This window comes from Falco biarmicus, chromosome 14 (assembly GCF_023638135.1).
Source record: "Falco biarmicus isolate bFalBia1 chromosome 14, bFalBia1.pri, whole genome shotgun sequence".
NCBI lineage: Eukaryota > Metazoa > Chordata > Aves > Falconiformes > Falconidae > Falco > Falco biarmicus.
In genome coordinates, this window is record NC_079301.1 from 22,055,721 (window position 1) to 22,065,748 (window position 10,028).

General features: G+C 54.3%; 1 protein-coding gene across 2 annotated transcripts in view; it reads right to left on the reverse strand.

Annotated features, from left to right (window-relative positions):
• Window positions 1-9,820, reverse strand: part of ARHGEF9 (Cdc42 guanine nucleotide exchange factor 9) — a 221,805-nt gene extending 211,985 nt beyond the window's left edge. For both annotated transcript variants that reach the window (XM_056359669.1, XM_056359668.1), the window contains exon 1: window positions 9,544-9,820. The gene's annotated coding sequence lies outside the window, so the exon portion shown is untranslated. The remainder of the gene's footprint in view (window positions 1-9,543) is intronic.
• Between the last annotated feature and the right edge of the window lie 208 nt (window positions 9,821-10,028).

Here is a 10,028-nt window from a genome sequence, read left to right on the forward strand (position 1 = left end):
TAACTTTTGGCCTTAAAAAGCTTCCTTTGCAGTAGTGGAAACACACACGCAGTAGCATCACTGCAGCAGGAGCGCTTCCTTGCTATGAAGCCGAGAAAGCTTTCCATGCAAATCACTCCCCCAGCCCCAGAGCTTTCCAGCTATTGAAGCTTCACACCATTTTCCTAATTCTGCCAGAATGAGGTGGGAAAAGGAAGGTACTTTACTTTCCAAGCAGCATGAGGTATCCGTGCAGCCCTCCTGTTGGAAGTAAAACCTACATGGCGACCGCAGCGTGCAGCAGCCCTGAGAGCAGCGCACCGCTGGGTCCCATTCAGTGTCTGGGAACAAAATGATGTGGCAACACAAAGCATCAGCCAAAGCCACCAGATCCGAGCTGGAGAAGTGATGAGACCTGTGGCACTGTCCAAAATCCAGTCCAGGTCCAAACAAAGCCCCACGTTGTCTCAGCTTCCACTTCAATATATTTTAACACAAGCCTTTGGCTTCAAGGCCAAGGTCTTGGCCATCCATAACTACCTCCTCGGGCAACTGAAGAGACAATTCATGGGAAATACTGCCCAAAACAAACCCCATCCATTTGGTTGCAGAAAGACCCTATGCAGACTATACTCCGGTGTTCCTTTCATCATTTAACTAACTGTAACTTTGAAATTAGGTAAAGGACTGAGGAAAAGTCACCCTGAGAACTTCTGCTCAAAGCTCCTGGCTCGGAGCAGGAGAGCTCCTGGGAGAACCCAGCTCCCTGCAAAAGGCTCTTATCGCTCCGCTAAGACTGGAGCAGCAATAACAGGAAGAAATTGTTTTGGCAGGACTTACACCATATAAAGTAAACTCACCGGCTGCTGTTGTATAAAATCTCACTGGAAAACACACACACACAGAGCCATCATCCCCTGTGGCTGCGGACAGCATCCCCCGGGCTGCGGTGGGCTCCCACACACCCACCCCTGCTGTGCTCAGTCTGCCGGCATTGCCCGCACCATGGAGCTGTGCACAGCACAGTGTGAAAATGCTTAGAAGCCACCACCTTGAGCCCTGCTGCTTCTCCTGGCCTTCCCCATTACCTGTAAGGACACACTGAGCATGACTGCAGAGGGTCACCGAGGGACACCGTGTGTCTTGCTCGCCTGCACTTGCTGCTGGTGGTGTCTTTTTCAGCTCTGGTCTGGTGTGGAAATCAGAGAGCAGAGCAGATTAGGATGTGCTCTGCACCCTGGGACATTGCCTAACTCCCTATGGCAGAAGGGAGGGATGGGAAGGCAGTAATGGGCTCTGGTGCTGGTGCTTTTGCTCACCGGGAAGCACCCTTCCAGTGCAAAGCCAACTCCTTGTGCTGCTCAGAAACCCACTGGATGCTCTCCTCCTCCTCACTCCCTGCTGCACTGCCCCAGCTCAGGCAGGACCCTGGGGCCACCCTCCATCAGCCAAGTGCATCCTCTGCGCCAGCACGGGCAAAGGCCAGGCACTGCCACGGTGAAGCCCCACACCAACAGCTGAGCCGAAGCTGCGAGTCCAGAGGCTCCATGACCGCACCGCTCCGGCTAGACGTGTGACTTCATACCACTTCAGCTAAACAATTCCAGCGCTGAGGGCAGACGCTCACATCAGTGGCATTGTTTTTACACACAATAGGTGTTTTTTTATACCCACAAGTGAAACGGGGCAGTTTTAAACTGATTAATGGTTCTCTCAAACAAGTCTCCAAGTGTACGGGAGGCCTCTGGCAGACAATGTCAACCCAGTTCTAGTGGAACGACAAAAGCTGCTGCCCTGCACCAGACCAGTGTAAGAGGAGCAGCAAGAGCAGAGCTACAACCACTCCCAGTGTGGCTTGTTCATATGAGGGACACTACTGCCAGGCTCCCCATCCCTCTGCCAGGCTCGTGCTTTGCTCCACTCGTTACCGTAGTGTCAGAGAAGCCTTTCGGTTCACTCAAGCCAGCGCACAGCAGCAGCATCAACCCTGTTTCCACAAATTCAGCGGTGCCCTCGAACCGAAGCCGGCATCTGTTGAAGATACCAGCAGTTTGCTGCAGCAGCAAAGGAGCCAGCGTGCATCTCCTGCTGCACTGCCAGCCGGCTGACACCACCATCACCAGCCGGTGTGACATTCGAGGGAGCTCACCGCCTCACCTATGCACACTGAAGCGTGGCACCTCGACCAAGACAAGCTTCCAGCAGCAAATTCACTCCCAGCACAGGGCAGGTTGCTGGCAGCTCTGTGCCACCCGTGCACAGAGGGGCTAGCTGCCTGCACAGCTCTCTGGGGCTTTACTGGGGCAGCAGCAGCTCAGCTCTTGGGATGCAGAGTCTGCAAAAGCCCTGGGAAGTTCCACACTTAATTCTGCCCCAGCGTGCAGCAGTAGAGGAATGTCACACATGCAGCTTTGCTCTTTACACCTGCCCGTTTGGTATTTTCACTCTTTTGGGATGGCAGCCAAAATCGAACGAAAAACGCAGCGAAGGGAAGCTGTGAGCTGAAGCAGGCAACCTGAGGGGTGACCAACCATCTTCGCAGCAAGGGGGGATGCAACTCGGACAGCAAAGCTTTCAAATCCTCTTGCTTCTGCCGGCGGGCAAGTTGTAGCCAAAACATTACACACAGCCCTGCACGAGAGGACCTGCGGTTCACACGGGTGAGGAACGGTGTTTTGCAATTTGGATAGCACAGCCTGGGAAATACAGCTATCACTGCCAACCATCTAAGCCACAAAGATTAGTTAAGAGGAAAAAAACAAAGTGAATGCAAACACAGGCAGCGCAGCATTCACTCCAATGCTCAGATAAGACACTGAGGCATGGACAGGTTAACAGGCAGCCTCAGTCACACCACGAGACTGTGACAGGTGAAAACACAGCCTGCTACATGCTGTCCCTGCCTATTTACCCCTGCAAGATCCACATCACATTTTTTGGTATCTCAAAGGCAGGGTTTTGATGGGCTTCTGTATAGCCCACACACCCTGATTTTGCATCACTCAACACGTCTGCCACGCATCACCCACAAGCAGGAGCAGGCTAAGCAGTAAGAAGCTGCAAACTATGATGAGGGTCCATGCCCTGGCTCTGCTTTCACTCCAAGTTCTCCTTGATCCTGAGGATTCCCATGGAAAACCCGAGTGGTGAGTTTAAGCAGAAACGCAGGGATTTGGGCTAAGCGTGAACTCTGTGCAAAGCCAGCTTTGAGCTTTGCCACTCTGCCAGCAGCCCTGGATACTCCACAACATCCTTTTAACGCAGCGAGACATTTTAGGATGTGAACAAGACCGAATCCTGCTCTTGCCCCAAACAATAGGCTCTGCAATAATGGTGCAACCAGAATTTCCTGTGCGGCAGCGTGCGCCAGCTCCCAAGACAAAATACCATGGGAAAGCACTACCACAAGAAAAGCCGCTTTGCAATGCACCGGGGCAACTCCTCAAGGCTCCTGGGGACACTGTTTTTACAACAAGCAAAGCACCACAACCAAGTCCAGGCCGGGAAGTAGGTAAAACCACACCAGCGGCTCCAAACAGAAGCCATCCAGCCTGGGAATGGCTGTGGATAATTCATTATCGCACCCAGCCTTCTGCAACATCTGGACGCGTCTTTCTCTCACGGATATTTCACTACCCTGCAGTCCATGTGAAAACATCACATCAGAGTGGGCTGTGATTTGGAAGGCTTCAGTCTCAGCTTGGCTGGGGTGAACCTGAGCATCACCACTCGGGTGGTGCAGGAAGCTCAGGAGTGGGGCTGGCGCAGAGCATCTCTCTCAGTACAGCAACAGGTCCCGGCAAGAAAAGAGCAAATGTCGGCACTGCATCAGACACAGAGAGGCAGCAATTGCATTCAAAATGCTCTGGTGTGGACCTGTTGGAGCTTCTACCAAGAATGAGGGATCAAAATGGATCGCAATCCTGAACACAAAGAAAAGCAGATGAAGAACTCCTATGGCAAAACAGGAACTGGGTATTCCACAGCTCTGCTGGGCTCAAGGATTTGAGGAGAGCTGGGGAAACAGAAAGAACTAAACCAGCATGCTTAACACAAATAAAACCACCGCCCTGCTCCAAGCTCAAGGTTTTTTTGCCTTTCCACCTGACAGCACAACACAAGAGCTATGGGTTTGAAGCTGCAAATGTCGCATGCCCGGGCTCTGCTGCCACCACCTCCCCAGTCTAGGACCTCTGACCCTTCTCAGCTGCAGGAGATGCAGCGTTCAGTGTGCAACATCGGGCGGACCACCACCCCCACACACTCAGCATCCTTCTAATGTCTCACTGCTACCATCTCTCTAGCTCTATTTGTGACACTTGTCATCAAATGTTGGTGTCATTCATTTCTCTATAGTTTTTTCAAGGCAGGACAGAAACCATTTCTACGAGGTTTTTTGACCCTAAAGTTACTTACCTGCCTGAAAGTATTGTACTGGGTTTGTGTGGCAGGGGTTTGGTGGCAGGGCACTACAGGGGTGGCTTCTGTGAGGAGCTGCTTTCCAGCCTAAACAACTCCATGACTCTATGTCCAACGGAGCCCACGCAGCTGGCTGCAAGAGGGACCCGTCACCGGCCGAGGCTGAGCCCATCAGTGACAGTGGGAGCCTCTGGGATAACGGTGGGAGCCTCTGGGATAACGGATTCAAGAAGAGGGGAAAAAACTGCTGGAAAAAACAGCAGCTGGAGAGAGGAGCGAGGCCATGCGAGAGCAGCAGCGCCGCAGCACCCGGGGCAGGGCAGGGCAGGGGGGCTCCAGGCACGGAGCAGAGACCCCCCACAGCCCGTGGGCAGCCCCGGCGGGGCAGGCTGTGCCCCCAGCCCCCGGGGGAGCAGCCCCCCCCCCCCCGCCCCCCCCCCGCAGCCCGGGAGCCCCCCCGGGGCAGGGGGTGCCCGCAGGGGGCTGTGACCCGCGGGCAGCGGCGCTGGGGCAGCTCCTGGCAGGAGGGGGGGGGGCAGGGCTGGGGCCGGGCTGGGGACCCCACGGGGACACCCTGGTGCCGGCTGGGCCTGGGGGGCTGCGCCCGTGGGGGGACCCAGGCTGGGGCAGTGTGGGGAGACCTGCGGCCCCTGGGAAGGAATCGGGTCGGGGCAGTTCGTGGGGGGCTGTCTGCCGTGGGGGGACCCCGGCTGGGGCAGGGCAGGCTGTGAGGAGGAAGCAGCGGCAGAGCCAGCGTGTGATGGACGGACCCCAGCCCCATTCCCCAGCCCCTGCACTGCTGGGGGGAGGAGGGAGGGAAACCGGGAGTGAAGTTGAGCCTGGGAAGAAGGAACAGTTGGGGGAACACATTTCCAAGATTTGGTTTTATTTCTCATTATCCTACTCTAATTTGATTGGTAATAATTTGATTTCCCCAAGTCAAGTCTGTTTTGCCCATGACGGTAGTTGCTGGGTGATCTCCCTGACCTTATCTCAACCCAGGAGCCTTTTGTTATATTGTCTCTCCCCTGCCCAGCTGAGGAGGGGTGACAGAGCAGCTTGGTGGGTGCCAGGCACCCAGCCAGGGTCAGCCCACCACAAGTATCTATAGCAAAATACGGAAAATACAAATGTTATCTTATACATGCAGCAGCACCTGCCCTTACACTACACGGTGCTCCCTTCCCCGTTAGCCCGTCCCCTCGCCACGGACGCGCAGAAAGCTCAGCATTTATTTCAAGAGGAACAAGGTCAGAAAACAGGTGAGAGCACCTGAGCCTGCCTTAGCAGCGATCCCAAATAATTTGGGGTGCTTCAGGACCTCAAATGAGAGGAAGAACTAACACAACTGGCTAAATTTAGTCCCTTGCTGCTGGATTCAGCACATATGAAGTGCCAATTGGTGCAAAGCACATGGGTACAGGCTGTTTAGAGACCTTTGGTCCAGAAGCACACTGGTACACAAGGCCAGCTTTCGAGGAAAAACCGTACACCCAGCAGCTGGCATGTTGAATGGGAGACACACTAAAGCAGGAACAAACGGTTTTCACCCCATTTCTTCCATCAGCTCACCTAACTTGTCTCTGCCTTGTTCTCCCCAGCTACAAAGAGGGGATGAGAGGTGTCACAGCCCTGCGCAGCAGCTGCCACCAGTCGAGGTTGAGGCTGCACACCCTGAAGAGCAGGACTGACCCCACCAGCACAGGGGGACAACCCCCTGCCAGCCTCTTACAACAGCCAGCTGCACCTACAGCAGATAGATCTTTGAAGACAAAGAAAGCAAAGCCTTGATCCCAAGATTGAGGAAGGCCACTGCACTTGGGATGGGGACAGAAGAGATGAGGACAGAGATGGCGAGGCCAGAGAGTGCCTGCTGGCTGGGACCCTAAATTCAACACAAACACCACGCAAGAAAACCAACCCCCAGAGCCCCAGCAAAGCTTCTTGGCGTTTCCACAGCAGAGGACTGGCTTTTCTGGCTGTGTGTGTCTGGCTTGGGTCAGGACAAGCCACGGGCAGCTTGGCAGTGTGTTCAAACAAAGGGAGACACAGAGCTGTGGGCTCCAGACGGGGCGATGCCCTCTGTCCAGAGAGGAAGAGCAGAGAAACCATGTGCAAGAAATCAGAGCAGCAGGAAGGTCTCAGAGCTCGACCTATGGCAAAAAAGCCACTTACTGGGACATAGCTGGAAAACGCATTTTTAAGTGGCTTCATTAAAAAAAATAATTTCAACGCTCCTCCATGATTTCTTATTTTAACAACCACTCAGTGCCCTGCTGGTCTCCCTGAACTCAGCCCTCCGGACACGACACCCCAAAATTCATTCACTAGGGTGTAGGTGCACACTAATTATGCTATACCATTTAGGCACCAGGGAACTCTTCCCCAAGAGGCTGTGGTTTCCAGACGTGCATTGCTGCCTGCTTAATAATCAATATGAGCTCTCCCGTGCTACTGAAATCCTTTCTGATGTTTGCAAAATGCCCCCTTCTGGCAAATTATAACTCAGGTTTTCAGGCCATATTGTGTAGATGAAGAAAACTCCAATAAATCTGTCATCTAACAGAAAATTAGTGCTGTGTCCTAATGTCAGCACCGAACACAGCTATTGCATGTTCAACGTAAGAAGGCCAAATACAACAAACCTTAAGTAACAAAAAAGCCGCACAAAAATTAAAGCTGGTGATGCTTATGCCCCGAAACACAGATGGCAAGAGGCCACTGGGCAAGACACGTGTTGAGAACCCTGGCTCGTGGTGCTGGCAGGAGCCCGGCCCATGGGGGAGGCCAGGGAGGGAGTAACCCCCTGCTGCGTCCTGGGGCAGCCACGGCAGCACTCCTTTGGCATTTCTGATCCTTCTATTTCTCCTCTTTTTTACCCATGTCCTTTAGGAGACTTTTTTTTTTTTTTACTTTTTTTAAGCAAGACAGAGTAAGTTTATTAAATCAGCTAATATTACTGCAAATATTTGGGAAGTCTTTGAGATCACAAGACACAAACAAACAGCCAGGTAAATGCAGGCAGAAATAACTGCTCCAAGCATAACCAGGTTGCAGTAATTAGCTGGGTGATTTTCAGCTCCTGGCCTCAGACCATCAGGATTCCCCAGACTATTTCTGAAAGGTCTCAGTAAGATAAATCCAAAAGGAAACCCATTCTCACGCTTCACCTGGAAGTTTCACAGGAGCCTGCAAGCTGAAAAGATTAAAAAATGACTGGACAGGATGGTTGAGAGCAATCAGCACTTAGTAAAATGAGCGGTAACAGCAGTGGGAGAGAGCAGGAGACTCCAGTGCTCAGGTAACCAGGAGGGAAAGTAGTAGCTTTTGCAACAGATATGGGACAAACCAAAAATGGAGCAAAGGGTCAGAAAATTCAAGCAATTGCACCCGTGACTTTTAGTACCCAGGATCAGGAACAGTAGCTTCCAGACTCATCTTCCCAAGGCAGATCTTTCCCCAGCACTTTCAGCTTAACTCATCAGGAGGCTCCCCCAAAGGAGATGATGCATCTTCCCTTCCCTTGCTTCCACACGTATGTTTGATGCACCTGCTTCTTCTTTCTCCCATGAGCAGCTTCCCCCCTCGGACCACCAGCTCCTCCTGCCAAAGGGCTCACTCATGTCCCACTGCGTAAGCAACAGCCACCGAGCTCCGGTTTGAGAGCCCCACCAACAGGCTCTGGGACAGGTCTTCTCGGGCAGGAGGAGAGCATGGCAGCAAGCTCGCTGCAACCCCTCGGAACGACGGAGCCCATCCTGCACCACCTGCCCCGTCCCACATCCCCGCTACAGTGGCGCCTCAGCCACCAGCGGCACAGCAGAAGATGAGGTTTGCTCGGAGCGGCTCTTGGCACATACTGGGTAACGCAGGTGCCGGGCAGCACAGCATAACCCTCTCCCAACACCACCACACTGTTGGTTCTCCTTACAGGAATGCACAGAAATCAAATTAATTAATTCCAGCTATGCACAAGGGTGCGAGCAGCATTCACACCGCAGCAGGGAAACCAGATGGCAGAGCAGAAATTCGGCACTCCTGGTCCCTTGTTCCATCGGGGAACCAAACGCCACTCATGTGAGCCACCCTGCCAGCGCTGCTGGGCACCCTTGGCACACGAGCAGGGCAGCCCAAACACCTCCACAGGGTCTCCAGCAAAGCATCCACCTCGACCGGCACCAGTTAACTTACTGTAACAGACGTAAATTTGGCACTTTTATTTTCCCCAATCAGTGAAGATACTGTGGAGGGAGTGAGCAGCATTCCATAAATATTTGGATTTAAACAGTTACAGTACGTTTTGATCCAGCTTGCTGTACCCAGGCTGAGGTTTTAATGCCCTGTAACCAACACAGCCACCAAGCCCAGTGCAACACGACTTCTGCACTGCAGCCCGGCCCCATTTAAAGATGGAGCTAGTGCTGGGTGCTGGCTTTGCCGTGAGCCAGCGGCACTCGGGGGAAAGCGCTGGGCCTCGTCTTACAATAAAATGTAAGGGAGGAGCAGGAAGGTTATATCAGCTATTAATCCGTGTATTTTGAAATAGCTCATCTAATAAACATTAAGGTGTAAAACAAAACCACAGAGGTGGAGATGTGAACATGGCATCTCACGGGAACCCTCTGTAAACACATGAGTAAGCCCTTCTCAGCGAGGTTGCCCCATCAGCTTCCCTGGGACTACCAAAACCAGTAAGGACCGAACCCTCCCAACCAAAAAATATTCACCGCAGCCAACAGAAATCCTCTCCTGGACTCCAACATACTTTGAATCAGCCTGGGTGAGTAATGACCCAGTTCTTAGGCAGTTCACATGAGCGTAAACCGGGCATAAACTACTGAAATCTGACACAGAGTGGAAAATAAACCCCGGCTGCGATCAGAATTCGGCCCAACTCAGCGCCCGGCTGGTCCCTCCTCTGCACCTCAAACCAGGCAAAAACCAGCCAAACACATCCGCGCCTGGCGCCACGCTAGTTTTTCTCTCCTGAACTTAACGCGCCCTCGGTGGCTTTGCGCTCCCGCGAGGGGGGGGAGGGGGGGTACCCTGTCCCGCAGGCCCCTGGCAGGGGGGTGACACGCTCAGCAGGTCACAGCCCGGAGCGAACCGACGGGACCCCCCGCCCGGGGCCGGCCCCGCTCTTACCTCGCCGCATGGCCTCGGCGCCGCGCGCCCCCGCCGGCCCGCGGAACCGGCGCAAACCTCCGCTGGCGTCTTGGAGTGAAATGTTAAAAATATTAAAAAAAAAAAAAGTAAAAAAAAAATAATAATTAGGTATTAAAAGAAAACAAAACTACGAGCTCCTCGGAGAAAAATAAAACTAAACCCAAAAAGCTGGAGAACGGGGTGCCCGCGCCATGCACGGCCCCGTCCGCCGGGCCGCCCCCGGGAGCTGCCCCGCTCCGTCCCGGCTCGGCCCGGGGCGCGCTCCCCGCCGGCCCCGAGAGCGGCCCGGACCCGGCCCGGCGCCGGCGGAGCGCTCAGCGGGCGGCGGCGGGGGCCGCCCCGGGCCGGGCGAGGGCAGCCCCGGGGGCCGGCGGCCGCCCGCGGGCAGCGGGGCGCGGGGGGCGCCCGCCGAGGCCCGGCCCGGGCCGCGCTGCTCCGCCGCCGCGCATCCCCCGCAGCCCGTC